Source organism: Malurus melanocephalus, unplaced genomic scaffold (assembly GCF_030028575.1).
Source record: "Malurus melanocephalus ecotype Western Australia unplaced genomic scaffold, MMel_1.1 scaffold_2, whole genome shotgun sequence".
Lineage (NCBI taxonomy): Eukaryota > Metazoa > Chordata > Aves > Passeriformes > Maluridae > Malurus > Malurus melanocephalus.
In genome coordinates this window covers 7968318-7968608 of record NW_026623234.1, presented here as the reverse complement: position 1 = coordinate 7968608, position 291 = coordinate 7968318, and positions in this window count along the sequence as shown.

Sequence of the window (291 nt, the reverse complement as noted above, 5' to 3'; positions counted from 1 at the left end):
CGGCACAGAGCGGCACAAGGCCGGAGAGGGCTCCAGCTCCGCTCACAGCTGCGGTTCCCCGATGCCAGGCCGGGAGCGAGCGCCACGTGTCGGTGCAGCCGCACGCCGCCCCGCGGAGAGGGAAGGAGGTTCGCCGCGTTCCCGCCGGCCTCCAACAGGGGCCGTCGCTGGATGGAGCGCCGCTCCACTCCGCTCCGCTCCGCTCCGCCCCTCAGCGGCGGCGTTTGCCGAGCCCCGCTCCGCCTCCCGCGGGGCCGCGCCGCAGCACCCCCTCCGGCCGCGCCCCTTCGC